The 22,185-nt window shown below is 36.9% G+C and overlaps 1 long non-coding RNA gene across 1 annotated transcript in view; it reads left to right on the top strand.

The window, feature by feature from the left end:
* LOC107196142 overlaps positions 1–7,608 on the top strand; it is a 29,566-nt gene extending 21,958 nt beyond the window's left edge. The window contains exons 3-4 of the long non-coding RNA XR_003048337.1: positions 7,065–7,159; positions 7,427–7,608. This is a non-coding gene — a long non-coding RNA (uncharacterized LOC107196142). The remainder of the gene's footprint in view (positions 1–7,064; positions 7,160–7,426) is intronic.
* Positions 7,609–22,185: the final 14,577 nt, after the last annotated feature.

The following is a 22,185-nucleotide window of genomic DNA, read 5'->3' as shown; positions in this document are numbered from 1 at the left end:
CATGCCTCTCTGGTTCAATTAACCTTCTTAAGAATATGTCTTTCTCTCTGAAATAAACCATTATATTTTGATTAACTATATATATGTCATATATTACTCATGAAATATTATTTCTCCAAGGTAATCTTAATAATTTTAAATGCTAAATGATTTAAAATTAGATTTAAAGATGGTAGGACTGGGGGATACAATATATTAACTGGTTTTTAGGAACTGGAAAATAAAAAGCTAAACACTCCATCTGAAAATTCCAAAATATTTTAAACATATGTGCTATTCTGTAAGCTATTTTAGCTTGTTTTAGTTAAAATAGTGAAATTTTAATGCAGAATACATAAACCTTTATGCATCTTTATTAGAGTGCTAAAAATAAATAATGCTTTCGGATTCCAGTTTGATAATCTCTCCATGTGGCCGAATTCATTCTTGTTTCCAGTCATTGGGCTTTGCCATGTTGCTATATTTAACAATGCTATACGAAAGTCATTTGACTTGGGTCAGAAGAATTCAAATTCTGATTTTGCTGATTAGCAGATATCGAATAGCACATGCCTGTGATTTGACCTTGGGCATGTTCTTTGACATTTTTGTCTCAGTTTCTATATCTATGAAATGCAAATGCAAATGTAATATATTTCCAACATTAGTTTAAAATATAAAAGGTGTTCGACACCTCCTATGTAATGCTGAGCCATTATTGTGGATCTATGAGTGAGCCCCTTAACTTATTTGAATCTGTTTTCTCATAGCATGAAGACAGCATCTCCTTCACGTGTTAAAGATTAAAGGAAGTAACACATATGAAAATGAACTGTAAACTATATTTTTTCTTGTTATTTTGATTGCATGCCAAGATTCATGCCTTGACATATCTTTGACAGTACTTTCTACTCTTAGGAAAGAAATAGAAATTGAGAAGGATTTTCAATCAAGCACTTAAAACGCTTTTTGTTAACCAAGTCTGAAAAATTACCAGCCATATTGTCTCTTAAATGATGTGTATTTTAAAACCAAGGCCCTGCTAGAAGATACACACACACACACACACACACACACACACGGTTGCTTTGGGGTGGGGCAGGAGAGAAAGGGGAAATAGGAGAAGCCTTAGAGCTGAGTCAAAGAGTTCACAGAGGAAATAAGTGAGCCTATTGATAAGTGCTTTTAGGAAGTACATTAAACAGGACTGTTTCAATTACAAATGACAAAAGCCCAGCTCAAACTGGTTTCAGCAAAGGGATTTTTATTGGTTCACGTAACTAAAAACTCTAGGGGTAGATCATTTTTCAGCATGACTTAATCTATAGAGGATAGTTTCGCCAAGGAAAATCAAGAATCTGGGTAGCAGAAGATCAATGAATGGATCTTGGGGAGCCAAAATCAATATATGTCCACAACAATAAATATTTCAGGAATGGTTTAGAATGAGAAAGGTAAAAGTCACACTCTTATCAGTATATTTGTTGAATTAAGTCTTGAAGATGTATCAAGGTTCTGATGAGGACATAGATCTCACGATTATATTACTGGGTCAATTTTTATTTTACTAAGAGAGATATTCTCGAGATGATAAATACGAATTGCATAGTGCAAGACTGGACATCATTATGTTAGTTTCTTTTCTCACCCTCTTCTCTGCTCACTAGAAACAGATTTGCTCTAAATCAATACTACTTTTGGCTACAAGCATCAGGAAACAAACATGGCTAAAAATAATTGTGCCACAGCTCCCAAGAGTTTTCATCTCTTCAACTCAAGAGGCCAATTCAGTTCTGAGATGGAAATTTCTTTAGAAAGAAATCCTGATCAGTGCACTATGCCCAGGAGTGATATATCCAATCAGCAATGGCCAGGGAGACAGGGCCACATAACTACGGAAATGACAAAGGTGCCCAACTCTAGGGCCAGTGAATGGAAAAAAGATGTATTCAGAGGAGTACACATCATTGTGAAAGAGGACACACCCAAACTGTCTGTGAGAGGATAGTTTTTTAAAAATAAGGAAAGACTCCTCAAATGAGGCCCTGGTCCTGTTTATATTTTGAAAGTATCAATGGCACTCAAAACAGTGACTGGCAAAGACACTATCAACATTTCTCCTCCATTTAGCTAAGGAGATCTTCAGCCTGTGAATTGGCCTGGGAGAGTTAGCAATCTGTCATACCCAGGAAGGCAGCCAATTCACTGGCCAAAGGCAGCAGAATGCTAAAGAGCCAGAGAAGCATGCGCTAGGAGAGAAAATCAGTCACATTCTATCCACAGGAGCTATAAATCCTCCATCTGGCTCTATACAATACCCTTTTACTGCAGTGACAATCTTATAAAATAGAAATAGGTGACAAGTTACCCATACTATAGAAACAAATAGAAAACAAAGCTAGTCACCTCCTTTCAAACTTCTAACTTTTTAAAAATAAAATTTGTTTTAGAATAGTTTTAGATTTACAGAAAAGTTGCAAAACAGCAGACTTCCCATGTACTCTGCACTCAGTTTCCCCAGTTATTAACATCTGCCATTAGAATGATGCATATGTCACAGCTAAGGAAGCAATATCAATACATTATTATTATTTAGTGAAGTCTGTATTATATTCAGATTTCCTTAGTTTTTACTTAATGTTCTTTTCCTGTCCCAGGATTCCACTAAGATTACCATATTACAAGTAGTCTTTATGTTTCTTTGGGGTCCCCAAGACTGAGAGTTGTTTAGACTTTCCTTGTTTTCAATAACTTTGATAGTCTTGAGGAGGACCAGTCAAGTATTATGTAGAATGTCCCTCTCTTGGGTTTGTCTGATGTTTTCATCTTATTTAGAATGAGGTTAGGGTCTGGGGGAGGAACAGCATAGAGATAATGTGCCATTCCATTGCATCATATCAAGAGTATGTATTATCAACATGACATGACTGATGTTACGAAACTTACTTATATGGCTGAGTTAGAATTAGGTTTTTCCACTGTAAAGTTATTCTTTTTCCTTCTTTCCATACTATACTTTTTTGGAAAGAGATCATTATGCTCAGCTCATACTAAAGGAGTGGGGAATTATGTTCTCCTTCCCAATCAATTGGAATTCTTCTATATAGGAGATTTGGTTATTCTCCCACATTTATTCATTCAAGTATTTATTTATAATGGACTCATTTTACACTTTGATTATAATCCAACCCTGCCTTATTTATTCTATTGCTCAAATTGTTCCAGCTTTGGCCACTGGCAGCTCCTATATTTGGCTCCTGATTTCCCTTGTCTTTCTCCAATCATGTTGTTGTTGTTGTTAGAACTTTCTTACTTTCTGGCACTATAAGCTGCTCCAGACTTACCTGTACGTTCCCTGCCCCAGTCATTGAATCAGTCATTTCTCCAATGAAGTCAGGTTCCTTTTATTGGTATTAGATACCAACATCCGGGCACCTGGTGTGCTTGCTGCTATTGTTATTTCTAGGCCTTTGCAGTGAACAGTGCTTGAAAATATATACGTGTATACTAACTTGTGTATGTATACAGATATACCTGTAATTATTTCTGTATTTATCCATCTGTATTTGTAGTAAGCTAAGCATGAGTTTATAGTAATGTCTATAACTCTACTTCAGTACCATATGGTTTATTTTAGCCTTTCCCTCTGCTTATCTGTAATCTCTCCATCTAACACTGAGACACCTGACTCCCACCCTTCACTCTCCATTTACTTATTTCTCAATCCAAAGTTTGCTTTTCAAAATAGAGGATAAATAAATAAACTACTAACTCAGATGGAGATGATAAATATTGGCCCTACTGGACCTCACGAAAGTCTTTCCTGAAGAAGAAAATTTATTCATTTTCATATATCAAGGTAAAGAAAATCCCCCTGATGTAAAAACTCATCATAAGAATAGAAATAGTGGAGATCGGTGGAAACTAGTTCTATGCATACATTGGACGACACTAGAACCCTTCCTTAACATCGTGGGTGGGGAAAAATGGTTCTTTCTTTGTGTATAAAGTGTCCCTAGAGAGGCTTTAACATTGGAAACCCTGATCCATCTTTGCCTCTGGCACTTGTGGAGAACCAGGGAAGTCTGGTATGATAAATAAGGCCTTACACTGGACCCACTGCACTTTCTGTTTCCACATTGACACTGTGCGGCAATGAAAAGATCCACTGGGGAACTGGCTAAATTTTCCTCTTTAATTTTGAGGCAATAGTAAGCAAGATTGAACCCTTAGACATACTAAGCACCACACCCTGGAGGAACCTTGGCCTTCTCATGAGAGACTCAAGGAGCAAAGACATGCATACAATAAACAGGAGCATTCCCTTCTCAGAGGGGTTGTAAAGTAAAAAAATCTAAGGTATTTTGCATTCCAAATATAAAGAAGCAGGTAATGCCCTCTAGGATTGTACAATGTTTGGGGGAATACATATAAAATGAGAGTGCAAGTTTAGATATTCAGTGTCTCTTTCAGCTCTACACTTCTATAATTTTAAGATATGATGCATCTTCCCTTTGTATAATACTCGTTTAGCAGACCAGATATGCAATATAGAGTGCCAAATTTAACAAGTTGTTTCATGGCAATGTCAGCACTCCCTGTAGGGCAGAGATTTGAGTATCTACTAATCTGTAACATCAACTACCTGATTACAACATCAAACAGCAAGCTAGACGACTTGCCAACTTATATGAGAAAGTACCTGGCATTTCAAAATGCATAGCTCCAGGCAAGGACTGAATCCTGAGGACTGATATCTGATGGGAATAATTGCTCTCATGATAGTATGTAAGTCTAATGACCATGTTTTTCTCTATGGACTAAATTAATATTTTAATCTCAGAGAGATGCATGAAAATAAAGTTAATATTAGTGTCACTCTCTGGCTTCTTGGAGTTGGCAAGACCCAGACAGCCAAGCCACAATAGTGACCACAACAATGAATTAATTATAATCCCATTCATATCCATAGTGGGACCTGAGCTTGTGTGTTTGCTCTACAGAAAAGACTGACTTTTTGATTTGACTAACTGATTCCACTCCAGGTTCTTTGAGGGACCTGGGGTCTTAGACTCAATTCCATGCTATGTGCCTGGGATCATCTCAAGTGCCCAGTTCTGTCCAGCTTCCTCACTTCAAAAGTTAACTCTAACTCTCATGTATTTCCAGCTGATGAATATGTTTTTTTAAAACTAAAAAGCCTTGTAAGCCCATGTGTCGTTGAGTAGTAATGGTGCCAGGAGGCCCCTTTGGTTATATGCTATGCACCTGAGCAGATCCCTTGGGACTGAATTAGCCACCTCACTTTTGACACTGCTGCTTATAGTATTTGTCTCAATTGTCAGATAGAAGAGGCTTTTTCAGTCCCAGTCTCAGTTCTGAAGTCCTGTCTTGCCTCCGTGCTGTGAAAATTACACCTGCATGTGTATTCACAGAGAACAATAAATATATTTATAATATATTTATGTTAAATGAATACCATTGGCATCTTATTTTTCCTTTTCCCTAATGCTGTGTTATCATCGGAAATAACAGAACTCTTAAGGTTTATACATGTGAGTATTTTGCCCTGGTTTCTACTGAAACATTTATTAGAATCTTGAGAAATTAGATCCCCAAACTCTATAGGGATTATTTATTCAAGATAGTGAAATTATTAATCAAAATGTAAAAATGATGGGACTTGGGGCTCTCACTGAATCAGTAATCATATTACTGTTATGTAATATGAAAATTATCTGCTTTGAAATTTCTAGGGTTGCTGTCAGACACCATAAATTACCATGGCATGCTAATCTCAGGGTAGCGTGAGTTTGTAATGTTGTCATATAAATTTTTTAAGTAAAATTAAGCAGACCTGGCATTGGCAGTGTAGATATAACTTTCTGATGCTGGTAAAAACAAAATTGCCTTCTTCATATTATGCCACGGTTTTGATACACTTGTCTAAAGATATTAATGAAACACTTCGAAACACTGATGAAGTGTTCAGATTCTTAGATGTTTACTGCATGAGTTTTGTTAGTTGTGTGTATTTTTTTTTTCAGTCAATGTCTGGCACATTGCAATACTCAGACATGTGGTTATCTTTGTTGTATTGGCAAAATGAGTGACTGTACATTCAGCAATAGTATTTGAGAAAGTTTTATCAGTGAGCAATATTTTCAGTTAGTACATAAGGTTTTAAAATCACATAAGGATGGATTTAAACTTGCCGAATGCAAAGATTGAACCTTAAGTCACTGTAGCTTATTATATTAGTTTAGATACTAGCCTGCATGTGCTGTGCATATTCTGACTTAATTAAAATAAAAAATTGAACTGTATAAAAAAAGTGAGTAACCAAGGGATAATTATGGAAATGGAAATAAATATTTTAAAAGCAGAATTGTGACTGGAAACAGTGACCTTTATTTTGGTTAGTAAATATATTTTTTCAAGATAAATAATATTTTAATGTAATTTTTGTTTATTTTTATGAGACAATATTGGTACATTATTAGCTAAAATCCCTAGTTTTACATTAGGATCCATTCTTTGTGTTATACATTTTATGGGTTCTAACAAATGTATAATGACATATATCCACCATTGCAGAATAATATAATACAGAATAATTTTATTGACCCCAAAATCCCCTGTGCTTCAATATTCATCCTTCCCTCCCCTGAAAACCTAGAAATTACTAATCTATTTACTATCTCCATAGTTTTCTCTTTTCCAGAATGTTATAGAGTTGGAATCATGCAGTGGGTAGCCTTTTTAGACTGGCTTCCTTCACTTAATAACGTGCATTTAAATTTCCTCTATGTCTTTTTGTGATTTGATAGCTCATTTCTTTCCGTCGTCTGGATGTACCACAGTTTATTTATTCAAGTCTTGATTGCTTCTAAATTTTGGAAATTATGAAGAAAGCTGCTATAAACATTCACGTGCGGGTTTTTGTGTGGTCGTAAGTTTCTAACTCATCTAGACAAATACCAAGGAATGCAATTGCTGGATTGTATGATAAGAGTAATGTAAGTTTTGTAAGAAACTGCCAAATTGTCTTCCAAAGTGACTGTTTCATTTTGCATTCCTCCCAGCAATGAATGGCAAAAATGAATGAGAGTCCCTGTTGTTCCACATCCTTGCCAGCATTTGGTTGTATCAGTGTTTTGGATTTTAGCCATTTTAATAGGTAAGTGGTTGTATGTCCTTGTTTTAAATTTGCAATTCTCTCATGACATAAGATGTAGAGCATATTTTCAGGTGCTTGTTTGCCATCTATCTATCTTCTTTGGTGAGGTGTCAGTTCAGATCTCTTGCTTATTTGTAAATTAGGTAATCTGATTTCTTTTTTGTTTTAAGAATTTTCTCTCTGTTGTGAATATCAGTCTTTCATCATATATGTGTTTTGTAAATATTTTCTCCCCAAATGTATTTTATCTTTTCATTCTCTTAACAGCGTCTTTCTTGGAGATGTTAATAAGTTTAATGAAGTCCAACTTTTTCTTTCATGGATCATGCTTTTGGTGTCATATCTAAAAAGTCATCAACAAATGCAAGGACACCTAGATTTACTACTAAATGTATCCTTTTTATTGTGGTAAAATATACATAACATAAAAATTTACCATTTTAACCATTTGTAAGTGTATAGACTAATGGCCTTAAATATATTCACATTGTTGTACATCTAATAAATGTATTTTAAATATAAATTTTTTAATTTCAAAGTAAAATGGATTCATTTTGAAACTTTAAAAATACAGAAAAGTAGAAATTATACAGTAAAAATCACTCACAATCCTCTTTTGAAGATATAGCTATTGGTATTTTGGTATAAAGCCTTCCAGACACACACACACACACACACACACTCTCTCTCTCTCTCTCTCTCTCTCTCTCCCATATATATATATAATTAAAAAAACATAATTAGGATCATTCTGTTCACATTGTTTGATGACCTACTTTTTTTATTAACAATGCATTTTATTTCACATTACATTTTTTACTATCATTAGTTATTTTTGATATAGCATGGTTATTCGTGGTTACTTCATATTCCATCATGTGGATGTAGCATAATATATTTAGTCAATTCCTTAATATTTGACTCTTGGATTGATTTCTAGAAATGTCATTACTAAGTCAAAAAAACATACATGTTTTTCAGGCTTTTCTTTATTTATTTACTTAAAATTTTTTTTATCATCACCAAATGGATGTTCAGAAAAGTGATGCCAATTTATAAGATAAGAGCATGCCCATTTTTTCATACTGTCACAATGCTTGACAATTAATTAAAAAGGAAAAATAAGTCTCCACCAAACAAAAATGCATCGGTACAAGATGGGAAAATGGGAGGAGCGGTTATATTCAGCAACCTGAAGATCAAAATTAAAATAGTCGCTTTCTAAAAGAATCAGAAATGGAAGAAATTTAAAGGCTCAACTGAGAATACAAAAAATTAGGACCATCTCCTTAAGGAAAGCCTTATTGCATTAGTCAGTTAAAAGTATTCAAGTTTGACTTTCTTGGCTTAACCCATATTTCTTAACCTGTATTTCAAAATCTCCGGTGTTTGAAGCTATATCTTTTTCTCCAAACTGCTGAGCCATTATGCACCAAGGCATGGGAAATGCTAGTTTCTGCCTTTCTAACCTGTTGAGGGTCCTAATTACAGCTACATTCTCAATGATTTGGGCATAAGGACATAAAGACACAGGGGACAATTTGGCAGCAGTCACTATGGGATATCTGCATCATTTTCAACCCCTGTATGAGTCTTCTTGATTGATGAGCAGGGTTATTCTTCTATTATGAATGATATTTATCACATGAAAATTGGATAAATCACAAAGTAAATTATAAATGATAAGACTTCCTACTTTTGGTCAAGTTAGTTGAATTGACTACCAACACATAGAAGACTGCCTCTGAGGGCATTATTTTTTTTTCTATTTCAAAGACTTCCAAAGATTTGCAAGAAATTAATCTTGAAAGTCTCCCTGGAGATACAGTATTTTAACATTTAAAATTTTCTATATATGTCAAATATTTATAATATATACATCCTCTTTTGCAAAGCGAGAATTTATAATGGTTCTTATAGTTAAACATTTTTTTATTTTTGCAGAGGGAATAAAACATTGTAAGGAATCTAAGTAAAGTTCTAGGGATCTTCATAATCACATATTGTTAGGATGTGCAAGCACTTGATATTTGGCATGTAGCTACCTAAATGATCCCATGCAGACAGGAACTGAACTACATGCTTATTCAGGTCACATACCTCACTAGAATCTGTACCAGAACTAATCATGATATTGACAATGAAGCCCATTCTGATAACCCTAACCTTTTGCAAATCAATTAGGCAACTTACTTGCTGAGTATACTGTTAATTAGCAAAAATGTATCCCATATTGGAGAATGTTTATAAGTCACACTTTTTGTTTACGCTGACATGACATTTGTATGGTGCTATATAGTAAAATAAATGATTTCCACAGAATTTACTTGATTATTCCCCACCCCCTACTTTAGATTTGATAAACTACATCTAAGTGAGAAATCTCTTCCTTTAGAAAAGCTTATTATGAAGAGAAAAACCACAAATTTCTTTCTTGGTGACTTAAATGTGAAATTAGCATTTTTCTGAAGCTTCATAAGATCCTCCCAAATCTAAACTATGTTTGGAATGAATATAAAGCGAGTGCTTCTTTTCTCCTGTCATTTTTCAGGTATAATTGCTGAAGGTCAGGAGCTACACCCTGCACAGTCCCAAAGGCAAAAGATGTTCTAGAAGTACTTAGGGACTGTAAAGAGCCTGAGAAGGCCTTCCAAAAACTAAGATTCCATCATTTTGTCATCATCACCAGAATGAGATGCTGGGGTGGTGGTTTTCTTACCTTAAACAAATGTCCCCAAATATTCGTATCTGAGATTAACATGGCTCACAATGTCATTCAGCTGTTTGACATTTAAAACTATAAATCTGGATGCACACAGATGCTTTTTTTTTTTTTTCCTAGGACACTAAATCATGACAACGCTACTTAGGGGTATCAATTTGCCACCAACTATCTAAAAGTACAAATTTGAAGGACGGTTAAGGTGGCGACCCTAATAGCCTGGGCATACTAGAATTCATCCTATTTGGTCATGAGCTCAAGGTGCAGCTGTTGTGGAGTTTCTCTAACTACACCGTCCCCCAGAATCAGTGCCCACCATGGCTCTGCTGCTCCTTCTTCGTGCTGGTTGGAACAGGACTTCTGGTCTGCAGAAACTTAAGTACTACTGTAGGTTCTAGATAAAAGAGAACTTAGGACTCCAGGTAAGCTGTGGTTAAACATCAAGAATCTTTCCTCCCTTCATAGTGTCTCCTCTTTAGAACTTAGCCTGGTCATTATCTGGCAGCCACTGCCAGTACTCACCAAGGTTTCTGGTTCACCCCTCCTCCCAGACACATGGCCTCTTGAAGTTAGGTATATGACTTGCTCTGCACAATGAAAGGTGAGTGGAACCATTTAATTATTGATGCTGGGATATCCAGCCCTCTTGCCCCATCGCCATGACTGTAAGTGATACAAATCATTAATCTGTGAATCCAGAGTGAGGACGATGTAGATTAGAGCCTTCCTGCTAATGTGCAGTGGACATGTAGCATGACAAAGCAATAAAAAATTTCTTTTAAACCGTTTAGATTTAGGGGTTGTTTGTTACTATAGCAAAATTTAGCCTAATTTAACTGACACAGCTTCCCCTAAATGAGATTTGTGCTCCAGATTATTTATGCATTTATTTGAACCCCAAGTCAGAACTTTTTCTCATTCCGTAAGTATGATCCCAGGCCAGGACCTACTTCCTTGCTTCCTCGTCTGACTCTTGCAACTTCCTGATCTTGCAGACCAAATCTCTGCCTCTGAACTCTAGCCTGGCTAAACTTATCAACAGATCTTCCATGTAATTCCTACCTACCTAATACCTCAGTAGCTCTCATTCTAGATTCCACACAGTTTGGTCCTTCCATTTTCTAGAACTGTAGCCCTATAGCCCTGAATGGCCACAGATCCTGCTGGGCCTTGTGGATGCCACATCTGATCAACAGTTGTGCCTTTTCGATCAGTTCTAAGCCAGAACTGCTCCTCCATTGCACACTCAGTGTCCACCAGTGGTTATAGGCCTGGCTCTTGGCTCCGCCTGTTCTGTTTGCCCTGTACTACCAGGTAGCATTCCTTTCAGAGTAAACACCATGTGATCAGTAGTGGCCAGGTGGGAAGAATGAGACATGAAGACTAATAGATCATGGTAAGAATTGGGGAGTTTATTTAAGATGAAGAAACAGGATCATCTCTTTTCTATGTTTTGGTAACTTTCTAGTTTTGAAATATGTCTGTGAAAATAGTCTCTAAGATGATTTGAATTCTCTGTCCCAGTTATTACAGTTCTGCCTGGAATGGCAATTCAGGGATGCTCAAGAAGATTTCAGCAAAGATGTTTGTGATAAAGCTATTTATAATAGCAAGGAGAAAAAGTCAACTCTTAAATATGCACCAATGGGAGAAAGGTGAACATAAGTTATTAAATGTTCATATGATAAAATAACATCACGTTGTAAAATATGTAAGGATAAGAAAAAACATAATAGATTACTATTATTATAAAAAGAGCAGACATTCAAAATGGGATGTGCTACCTAATAATCCTGTGCTTTAAACATTCATATTTTTATTTGCATAAAAAAATAGACAAATGGTACATAGCAAAATATTTCCCATGCTGAACTGCAGAGTAATTTTATTTTCCTCCTTTATATTTTTCATATTTCCCAAATTTTCTGTAAGCCTGTGTTATTTTCCAATCACAAAATAATGTTATGAAATATAAAAAGCTACATGGTTCTACTGTTATCCTGAGATCTAGAAATGGGGATTCCATGTCTGTCCTTCACAATCATGTATCCTCAGGTTTCATTAACATATTTCTCTTCCTTCCTTCCTGCCTTCCTTCTTTTTTTCTCTCCCTATCATGCATGCTCATCTTTCTCCATTTTTCACAACCAAAAGAATAATTAATGAAATTACTAACTACTAACAAAATTCAGAACACAATATGTGGGGTTCTAGAAATGTTATTTATGGGGATGCATATTAATATTTATATATTAATATATTAATATTTATGGGGAAGCAATTTTAATGATTTAAAATTTTCATGGTTATTTTTTTTAAAAACTCACTTGTGTGTAAAGCTTTGCAATAATATGGCCTTGTGGGTTTTTCTTTAGGCCCAGAAAGGTGTTGAGGAATGCAAAAAAAATTACAAATGATTAACTTTGAAGAAATCTACAGTTTTTGGGAACTGCTTTTAACTAAATCCAGAACTAGAAATCACTAAACTGATCCTGTTTTGGAAGAAAAGAATTGTCAAGCACAAGCTGCTTTTGCTCCCTTCTTCCAAAGAGCACATGGGACCATTAGCGCCCAGCACAGGAATGGCCTATCTCCAGCTCTGAGGACCAAGCCAGGACTTCCGGTTGAGCCAGACTTTCTGGCAATCAGCATCAGGTCACTCTGTGCTGAATCTCCCTTTGAGGTCATGCACCAGATTTGGTCCCTGCCCCTGAGTTCTGTTCTGCTAACCTCCCTCGAACCTAATTCCCCAGCCCTGGGCTTGTCGCAGGAACTAGACCTAGGTTCCAACCTTTTTGCCTGTGGTCAGCTTTTCTGATCTTGACTCAAGTCATTCCAATCACAGACTCCTTCCTCTTTTTGTGTCCTGCCTTGCTACAAAATGGGAGTTGGATGAATACATGAATGAGTAAAAATGATGAAATGAATGAATGAAGTTTTTTGAACCGTGAGCTCATGTAGCTGTAATGCTTGAACACTGTGTAATACTAAACTGCCTTGGACAGGACTTACAGGAGGATCTGTCTTGTCAGACCTCAGTGGCCAAACTAGCATGACCCTCCCCACTTGCTGCCCAACCCTCTCTTATTATGCTAATACCATGCCTGCCAACTCCAGTCCTAAGACCTGTCAATAATGGTGCCTATGGTTACCTCAAATAGTTTAAGGTTAAGCTGATCAGTGACATAACAGCAGCCTTTGCAAGACATGTCTACTAAATTGACAAATGTGGTCTGAGAATAAATAAAATTCAAATAATTTGAATATGACGTATTGAGGACACGTGAATTATTTTCGTGCTATTTTACCAATATTCTGCCTTTCGTAAAGTCAGAGCACCAAAGCCAACATGGATCAACTTGCCATTGAAGTATTCTTCATGGAGAGGAAAAGAGAAATGGTTCAGAAATCCTCAGATAAACTTTCTTTTTCTAGTCTTGCCTTGAAGAAGTTTAGGATCTGCAGTCCTGGAATTGCAGTTAGTGGAATTGGCAGCCCTGCGCCCTTCCCTGTGGAAAGATATACACTGGAATAAATACCTTTGGCACAATGACATAGCTTAGGTGGCATTTCAGAGCCAACAACAGGCACCTGAGCAATCTGCCATCTCATTGACATTCCACCACATGCCTCAAAATTCTCCAGGCAGGCCCGACTAAAATTCTTACAAGGCATGTACTTCAGGTAAGTTCTAACTATAATTGAGGTGCATTTGAGTGATTCCAAACCTTCAGATATTAATCACTTGGCAGGACATAGAGTCCAAGAGAAATGGTGTGTGATAACTTTAAAAAGATTTAAGCAGTGAATGGTCTGAAAGGGTTTTCCGTGAAATTGCTTTACCCTTACTTAACTGGCTCTTAGCTTTTAAAATCAATTGACATGTACTGCATTTGGAGATTTTTCTCTACAAGTACAATAGCAAAAATACGCATGTGGCCTATGGCTAGATAAGGTAGATAATAAATAGGACTTCCTATCTTCCTGGGGAGCAATTTTATATTTTCCCTGAGTAATTGCTAACGTCTTTCCCCTGATCCCTGCAAAATGTCACTGTTGAGATCTAATCCTCATGCAGCTGAACAAACTGATCCTTTCCTTAGCTCCCTGTGAATGAAAGGGAAGGCTTAGCCAGTAGGGTTTTTATTTGCTTTGGGCAAGCTATACCCCTAGATGCAGAGTTAAAAAGGTGTTTCAAATCTTCGGAATGAAGTTTTAGAAATATAGGACAAACTCAAAATGCAGCCAAACTATGGGTCTTGTGGATTTGTGCTAAAAGAAAGCCTGGAATATTTTAGATGTATTACCAAGTAGACTTTTCACTGAGTTATGGGCTTTATATTTCATTTAAACTCTAAAATAAGATGACTTTACATTTTTAAAAATTAGCTTTATCTACATGGCTTATTATACAGTTAAAAGTGTTTATAAATGATTCGTAGACAGATGCATAGGTTTATTTTAAAGTCTGAAATTATTAAAGCTTCAGAGTAGTTCATAATGAAGAAAGATTACAGTTAGAAGAAAATCACAAATATTTTGACACCAAACCATTTCCATAATTTTAAAATCAGTACTTGTAGTTTAACAAAGATGAGAGGAATGAGACTTTTCATACATTGCTAGTAAAAATATAAATTGCTACCAACTTTCTAGAGAACAATTTAGCACTGTATATCAAAAGCCTTAAAAAGCATGTGTGCTTTGGACTAAATTTGAATTTATTCTAGGGACATGGAGATACCAACAAAAAATTTGTATACAAGGATTGTTCATTGCAGCACCATTCACAATGATAAAGAATTGGAAACAATATTAAAATCCAGCAGTTCAGTATTATTTGAACATATTATAAATTCATACAGTGGAACACTAAGCAGCCACTAAAATAATTTTCGAAGCACATTCAGTGAATTAAAAAGAATTATGGGAGGAACAAATAAATAAATACATAAATATTTATTTTAAAAGTAATACTATACTGGAAACAAATACCCATCCATAATGGACTGGTTGAGAAACTGGGGAATCTACAATGGAAAACTACGTGATGTCAAAAAAGTACATGATACGGACTGATCTCTGAGAAATATCATGAGTAGGAAAAGCAAATTACAGAATAGGTTGTATAGTAGGCAACCACTTTTGTAACTAAAAGACTTATGTATATGTTTATATATATGTAAATGCATAGCTATTTCTGGAAGTCTGCCAAAAAACTAGTAGCACTGCTTGCCTCTGGGGAAATGAGAGGTGGATTGACAGTGGAAGGGAGACTTCTGTAAAATTTTGTTCTACTTGAGTGTTTTTCCATATGCTTGTGTAACTTAAAAATAAATAAATACCAGTATGTACAATATGATTGTAACCGTAAATAATCTCATGTCTATCCATCTGAATAGAAAAGCCTCAAAGGCTAACAAATATTATAAACAAGGGTTATCTTTGGGTTTTAGGATTATGGGTAATACTCATTTTTGTCTACTTATTTTCCTGTCTTTTCTGAGGCTCCTCCCTCCTCCTACCGGACAATCAATATTGATCTAAAAATTTAAGAAAATAATGAGGGGAAAAGGGAAATGAAAAATATCAAAGGTCTAAAGGGACAGTAGGCAAGGGACAGGACCAGCTGGGTTTCAGTGATCCCTGAGCCTAGTGCTGGCCCTGTGTTAGGCGGGACTGGCCTTACTTCCCAGCCGGAGTAGGTAATTATGGCTGCATTGTGCACCTGCTAGCTGAGGTCTGCACATATGTAATTCATTTTATTGCTATAGTTCAATTGTTCTCATCTTGCCTGCACATTGAAATACCTGGGGGTATAAAAAAAATACTAAAAATATGCTAAGCTCCACCCCAGACCAATTACATCCAAATATTTGGGTTGCGAATCTAGCATCTAGTATTATTTAAAGTCTCCCCAGGTGATTCTAATGTGTAGCCAAGGATCAGACCACATTTTAACCCATGGCTTTGATCTTGTTGAAAATACAAATATTCCTGCAACGGTGCTGTGATTTATTATCAGTAGGTTATGGGCTGCCTAAGAATAGGTCAAAAATGAAAGGGACCACTGACCCTTTTTCAAAAAGATAACAAGTTCTGAGACTAGAAAAGGTGGAGACCAAATATAACTTCCCCCAGGAATCCTTCAGTTTAAAGGCAGTGGGGATCAGGAGTAGAAAATTGTGAGAAAACCCAAGTTCAAGTTCTGCTTTTGCCACTTCCTGGCTGTAGAACCTGGATCAATTTTTAGGTAATGACTCCTGCCAGAAAATGTGCCAATTAGATCAGCTCAGAGGTTTCAAAAATGGCCCGAAGGAAGAGGAAAGAGGAGGAAGTGTGGGGATTCAATGTCACCCCTCCCTAATTGTTACACCTATACCTTCGCCCTTTTATAGACTGGCTTTTGAGTACACTTTAAGAAACGATTCCTGGATTTAAAAGAAATTCAGGGATCACATGGCTTCCTAGGTCTCTTTATTCCATAGTCTTTGCTTTTTAATGTAAGCCAAATAATGAGCTGAAAATATGTAACATTTACTGCATTTTTCTTATGATTTTGGTGGTTTGATTTTCCTGATACCATGCGTTTTTGGAGTGGCTGTGGAAGCTTCAGCTGCTTCTGTTTGAACAATCAATGGCTCTTCAAACCAGTTCTTTGTTTCGGTTCCACAGGCAGAAATCATGTATATTCTTAAATTGTAAAAAACAGATAATCTTCTACAGCATGATACTTCTTCAGAGTGATAAATCCTCCACTTGTATGGCAATTCATGTTTAACTTCTATACCTAGGTCAGGATAAGGTGAAGCAAGTGAGACATTTGCCTTAGGTGCAAAATTTAAGAGAGTGCCAAAAATCTCAGTAATCAAGATAAATCATATTTTAAGTCAAATTTTAAAAAAATTAATGGAAAAATCCATGAAGAACAAATTAATAAAATTTTAAATAAAAGGAGAACCACTGATAGTTCTGTGCAGAGCATTTTGGAGCCTAAGGCAAAAAAAAAAAAAAAAAAAAAAAAAGGAAATAGTGCCTCACTCAACTCATCCTATTCCAGGCCCCATTCCATATGGTCCAAAGTACTCCAAATCTAGTTCTTAAGAATTTGTATAAGGATGAAAAGGTGGAAGTACATTGACAAATTTAAAAGGGACCTTTAGAAATTTCTGTGGCTTAGATTTTCATAGGCCTAAGAGATTGGAAAGGAAAGAAAAATAAATAAAATGAGAGAAACTATTATACCTAATTTTGTGGTCAGGAAGAGATATTTTATATTCCTCTTTAAAACTGAAAAGCTACTGGCTTTCTTATGTCCTGATAAAATTCGGAATGGCAGATTAAAAATGTACAAGGATAATAATTAATTGAAAGGTTAATATTAAGACCATTTCAATCATTAAGAAGACAGCACAACAGACACTTTACTTATGTATTTTTTATCAACTTGTGCTGTGTATCATTAATTTATCACACACTGAGCAATTAACTTTGACTACATATTGTGTCATGATCTCCAAAATATAACATGCACATTACTTGAAATGAATTTGTGTTAGGAATATCAGCTTTCCTATAAAGTTGATTTAGGTGGATTTAACAGGTGTTTCCATCTGGGTTTTGAACAAAAATGTTGCATCCCAGCTTTCTTGATAGCCTAGTGATGGCTAATTTTCCTTAGTGAACTCATTTGAGGCAAGATTTTGAAGCACAGGGCCAAGGAATGTTTTAGAAAGGTAGCCAACTTTGGTGGGTACCATCTGGCTAAGGAAAGAAAGAAAAGAGGCAGACTGCCATGTGGCCAATATGTGGCCTCTTTAATTGGAGGATCTCCTTTTCATTCATTCCACACATGTTTTTTAAGCATCTACTCCATCCCAGACACTATTCTAGGTGCTAGATTTAGGAGTAAACAAAACAGACAAAAATCCCTTTCCTTATTGAGCTTTACATGAAACATCATCAGAGGAAGATAAGTATAATAAGATAAATGATTATTTGATTTAGAAACATGGAAACAAGGACTGGGAAAGAAATCAATTGCCTTAACTACCTTAACTGATTAATTCCCAAATTCACTCCCCATTCTGCTGCCTTAGATGGTCCACCTGGAATGCTCACAGGTACAGAGTGTTGTTAAATGGGGAGTATAAATTGGTCCAGGTTTTACAGCAATGGGGAATAGATCAGATGGGGAGAATGGTTGTCATCTGGGAATATAGGCCTGAGATTCCCAGGTCTTGACCAGGAACTGAAACCCTGATTTCTGTATGAATCTCTTGATGTTCAAGTTTTGATAGCTAATTCAAAATTTTCAGTAGCACCGTTAAGGCAAAAGCAATACTTCTCCAGGTCAAATACCATCCTTGGTCTTAGGTGGAAGTCCAGCAAAGGTGGAGAGTCTTAGGAGACAGGTAACCCCACCTTGCAGTAACACTCCAGGGCAGGAAGGAAACTTATACTGGTTAGTTATCCTTGATCCTTTAGATGCCAGAAGGATTTGGATCACAATGTGGGGTGACCTGATACCTCACTGTCTGATTTTAGCATTCATTCATTCATTCATTCATTCATTCATCAAACATTAGTAAATGACTTTGGTGGTTGAAACCCTGGTCTACTTTGCTTAAAAATCATTCCCATCTGATAAGCCACTTTGGGCCTTTCAGTCTAGTGGGACTCGGATGGCTTTTACACTGTGAGTACAATGCTTCCTGTGATAATGCTGACCTTAGATAAATACAAAATACGTGCATTTGATTAGTCAGAGGATCACTTGGAAACATTTCTGAGGGTAATAATGGAAAGACGTCATTGAGGTACTCTGCCTCATCTAGAATATCAGTTTGGTGGCTTTGCAATGTGGGTATTTTCTCTTTCAGAAGAAGGTGTTCTGTTTCACACCTGGTTTTTCATCTTCCACACGTTGACGGTAAAATCCTTTCTTTCAACTAAGAATCATAATCTTTCTGCTGTTATAAAAACTTTCCTCTAGGTGGCGCCATTTGCAGCTCTCTAAGTCTCTCTGGGCCTGCTTGCCTGCCTTCCATACCAGCAAGGCCACTTTACTCCTTGGTCAGACAGCTGTGCCAGCAAGCTGTGCACAGAGGAGCTCTTTCCCAGCTGTTGTAGGACCTGCAATGCTTCAGGCTGACTTATAATTGGTCTTTCAGGTGACCATCGTGTGCCTATCCATACATCTTTGGGTTGCTTTGAATGCTGGCCAGGATAACTGCTTTTTTTTTTTTCAATTCCTAGCAATCCATTCTCTTTACTGTAGATTAGCAGTGAGTGTTTCTCATTTTGCATTGTTGTTTATTCTTTTATGCATGTGGACTGTCTGCTCAAATAGATTATTAAGCCTTTAAGGGCTTTGTGTGCCTCAGGCGTCTGGCCCGGCGCATTGCCTGGCACAGGCAGTTTGTGAGTGTATCTGCTGTGGATGGAGGTTCAGGTATCCTTTTCTTTGTTCATCACTTACTGAGTATCTGTTCTAGGATAGGCACTCTTTTGGGTGCCCAGAAAACAGTTATAAAAGACAAAGTCTGTGCTCTCAAGCAGCTCCTAATCAATAGAGAGAGAGGCAGAGATAGACAGAGACAAAGAGAAATAGACAATTACAGTGATGTGCATGCTGTGAAGCAGCAATGCCAAGTGACTCTGAGAAAAGGAGAGCGGGCTTTTCCTTCCCCAGGAGCTCCTTTATGGCAGTGCAACCTTTTTCACTCTTTGACTCTAGGATTACTTCTAGAGACTAAACGATGACTTGGGCTGTCCGCCCTCCCCCCCCCACCTAAAGGACAGGGTGGTTATGATCAAGGGGTAGGAATCCATCTCAAGATACCATAGAAGAGGTGACAGTCTTCCCATTTTCCTCTGGCATTCAGTGTTCAAACTCCTAGGATTTTGTGGTTTGCTTTTCAGCTATCAAGTAATTGCCCTGGAATTCTCAAAATGGTTTATCATCTGTCTGTCTGGAGTGATTTGGAATGACGATTTACTACTGTAGTGGTACAGATATATTTATTGAAAACCTATTCATTCTTTAAGGTGTACCCAAATGTCCCATTTCCTGTGACATCTTCTCCAGAAGAGAATGAATTGTTCTTTTTATACCTTTATATTGTTACTTCTATCCTGACTTTAATACAAATTGATTTCACATTTTTTATTATAGCTGTTCAGAACCACATGCCTTAAGACTATATACTTACTGAGGGCAAGGACCATATAATATTTGTCTTAATATCACTTCCTGCACTTTCACCTTATTTACACATAATAGGCAGTGGATAAGTAATTGTTTGATTTAATGAAGTGGGACTTTGTAATACGATCCACGTTTAGTTGCGTATTTTAGAGTATTTGCTTAGAATATTTGCTTCTAGAACATGGTCAACAACTTCAGTAGTTTCTACATGGATTTTTGTTTGCTTAACTTAGGTTGTATGAATATTTGCTTGGCAAATGCTTTCCAGATATATATGCAAAGCTGTCTGGATAGCAATGGGCCCACACTTGGACTTTTGTGTCCTTCTTGACACCCGTATATATAGCTTTATCACTATAAAGTGTTGATTTTCCTTGCTTCCTGATTTCGTCTCAATACTTGAAGGCACATCCTCTTATTGGTTTGTCTTATCCACTCAAGTATCTACTAAGTGCCAAGGAGTGTCCCTAATGTTGGGGATACAAAACAGACTTTGTATCTATAGTGTATTGAAACAGTTTAATTCCTTCCATCAAAAAAATAGGTCCATTCAGTCAAAATGGATTACCTGGTAATTTGATGGCACAGTCTTAGAGACATTTTCAAAAATCTCAGAGATGCTTGACTAGGAAACCCAGACACTAGAAACTTCCTGTCATCTGGTTTTCTGGCATTTTGTATCTCTCTGGAACCCATATATATATATACATATATTAGAAGATGTAAACTTATAATTAACTTTTCGCCCTGAAGCCATTTAAAATTTCTGCATATTGAATTTAAATCTTTAATTTCATTAGTCACTTAATTTAAAATTTTAATTTCATAGCAAGTCTAGTGGCTTTCTGTAGGCATTCACATAAAGGGGGTGAAGTTTGTCCTTTCCGCTCTCCTGGCCAAGGTGAAATTTAATCATTTTCTAGGCCAAATATCCTTTAAAAAGGGAGTCTCAAATATAGATCTTATGTCTGATGACTTGTTGGATCTAGTCCTGAGAGAGGTGGAGGTAATGGCAAATGAAAGAAAGTAGTCGCACCTCTGTCATCTAAGAACCCTACGTGCATTCTTGACCTGTAGCAGTAGTACCGTCATGACCTTACTTTACACTCTGCATCAGCAGGTTGCATCAGACACATCTCAGAGAAAACAAAATGTGAAAAAGGGCTTCCTTTCGTAAAATACAATTTACTTTTAAGACTTCAGGTTCCATTGAGGTAGGAAGCAATATGAGTTTCACCTCTTGTAGCTATTAAACCCATAAAACCTGAATGAGCACGGTTTTGTTTTGTTTTGTTTGGCCATTATCAGTCCTATGGCACAACAAAATATGTAAACATGTTTAAGTACAAAGCCCCAGTGGAGTGGAAAAGCAAAATAATAGAAAAAATTTGTTGGGGCGATCTTGGTTTTCCCATTTTTCTATTTTTTTCTTTCTTTTTCTTTTCTTCCACATTATTTTGCATTTTCCCAGCAGTCATCCGTAATTCAGTCTCGGTATAGAAGAACAAATTCGATTACTTGGCAGTTAAACGTCGTGTGCCTTCTCAAAAATGAGAGCTTCTGCAAAACAAAAACAACGTCAATGGAATGAAAAGTTGGAAGCTATCAGCAAGCGCTTACAAACTTGGGCATCTTCATTTTTCTGCTCAAGATTTAGATTTATATGTCCAGCAACTTTGCAGACAGTTTCGCTTATTAATTCCTGCACCTCCCCCTGCATCCCCGCCCAAGGGAACCAGTGACAATTGTTTCTCCTTTCTAGTCGCACTCCACGACTGTATCTGATTTTCTACTACTGAACTGAGATCACAGGTGACGAGAGATACTTTCTAATCAAATGGCGTTTTAGAAATAGGAACGCGAAAGAATACAGAAGTGGCTGCAGAGCAGCCCCGCGAGGGGATCGGTGCTGCCCGGGAGCCGGGAGAGAGAGCGCCGCGGCCGCCTGCGGGGCGCTGGGCAGGGTGTGCGCGGGGGCAGCCGGTGCAGGGACTCGCGGGGCCGAATCCCGCGGCTTCCCGGAGGGCCGAGGCCGCGTACCGGGCCCGGTGGGCTGAAAGGCAGGCAGAGGCCGCCATATTCCTGCTTTACCAC

Source organism: Pteropus alecto, unplaced genomic scaffold (genome assembly GCF_000325575.1).
Source record: "Pteropus alecto unplaced genomic scaffold, ASM32557v1 scaffold95, whole genome shotgun sequence".
NCBI lineage: Eukaryota > Metazoa > Chordata > Mammalia > Chiroptera > Pteropodidae > Pteropus > Pteropus alecto.
The sequence above is the reverse complement of the archived record's forward strand: the minus strand, read 5'-3'. Positions and strand labels throughout refer to the sequence as shown.